The sequence below is a fragment of the Microtus ochrogaster genome, unplaced genomic scaffold, assembly GCF_000317375.1.
Source record: "Microtus ochrogaster isolate Prairie Vole_2 unplaced genomic scaffold, MicOch1.0 UNK99, whole genome shotgun sequence".
NCBI lineage: Eukaryota > Metazoa > Chordata > Mammalia > Rodentia > Cricetidae > Microtus > Microtus ochrogaster.
In genome coordinates, this window is record NW_004949197.1 from 576,664 (window position 1) to 578,472 (window position 1,809).

Genomic DNA, 1,809 nt, shown 5'->3' on the forward strand with positions numbered 1-1,809 from the left:
ACTATGAAGATGTGTTGCTCTTATTGGTTTAATAAAGAGCTAAGTGGCCGATAACTAGGCAGGAGGAGGTATAGGCAGAAGAGCCGACAGAGAGAACTCCTAGAAGACGGGTGGAGCTGCCGGTCAGACACAGAGGAAGCACGGCATGTAGAAGGTGAGGTCACAAGCCAAGAGCCACGTGCCAGCAAGTAAATATGGGTTAATTTAAGTTGTAAGAGCTAGTTGGTAATAAGCCTAAGTGATCAGCTTATAGTTAATAGTAAATCTCTGTGTGGTTCTTTGGGAGTTGGCTGGTGAGACAAAAACTGCCTACAGAGCTGGCATCAAATTAGCCAGCACAACCTTGAAATTCCCATGTCCCCCCGGATCAGTACTTCATCAAATTAGCCAGCACAACCTTGAAATTCCCATGTCCCCCCAGATCAGTACTTCATGAAATCAGGACAGACAGAACCAGGCACCTTCACTTGGAAATTCCAAACCACTATTTTCCTGTTTGTTAATTTACTTAACTTAGACAAGGTCTTATTAGGTAGCCCAGTCTGCCCCAGAATTGGCTGTGTAACCCAGGCTAGTCAAACTTTTCCTCTTCCCGCAGCCTCTTCAGTGTTGGAATTGTAGACAAGCTCCACCACCCCCGTTGGTTTGTTAGTTTGTGTTTGTTTGAGACAGAATCTCAAACTAGCTGTCCCAGAACTCACTATGTAGGCCAGGCAGGCCTTGAACTCAGAGAACCATCTGCCTCTGCCTCCTGAGTGCTAGAATTAAAGGTGAGCACCACCATGCCTGGCCTGTTTTGTTTTATAGGGTTTCACTATATAATCCAGGCTGGACTGAAATTTGCTGTGTTGTCTAAAATGGCCTCCAACTCCTAACCCCTCCTGTGCTGGGGATTGAACCTGAGACCCTGCCATGTAAGTCCCCTGAGCTCTATCTCTATCCTGGACATGAATTCTCAGTCCTCTTGCTCCAGCCTTCCACGTGCTTGCAGTGCAAAGGTCTAACTCTGGCTAGTCCTTGAACAGCTCCCAGGACGAACCTTACTGAGGCATCTCGAGACTGAAGAAATGATGGATACCCATGGACAGAAACAAGGTGAGACACGTAGACAGGCTGTTCTGATGGGACAGCTACAGCACCCTGGAAGCTCGGGGTGTTTATTATATACAGTTGAACAGAGAGGCAAGGGTCAGGTTACTGAATTCATCGGAAGGAGGTGTCTCACAATATACAGCTGAACAAGGAAGTAGGTCTAGTTCATCTCAGTAGAGGTCTCCGTAGGAGAAGAGCTGTCAGGAGTGTCAGGGAAGAGGGATAAAGCTAAGGCAGACATGCTCTGTACGGACTACCAACGGAATGTGGCTGAGAGGGCAGCCTTGGCCTCCCTCTGGGCCTCACGGTGGGTGTGGCACTTGACACGACTGTGCCCATGCCAAGGTACACATTCATCAGGACATCCTCCGTTCCCCAGGAAATAGAGTCTTTAGTGTGTGTTTATGTGGGGTGTATGAGTACCTGCCTGTGGATGTGAGCTGGCAGCCTTCCGGGGTCCTCTCCACCGTGTGGACTCAGGGATCAAGCTGAGGTCTTCAAACTTGGTGGCAAGCACCTGTTACTGCTGAACGATCTTACAGTGTTCTATTTGGTTTGGTTGGGTTTTTGGTTTTTGATTTTTGGTTTTTCCAGACAGGGTTCCTCTGTGTAATTTTGTAACTGTGTAGACCAGGCTGGCCTTGAACTCAGAGATCCGCCTGCCTCTGCCTTTTGAGTGCTTGCGCCACCACTGCTTAGCTGACAGTAGTTTTTATT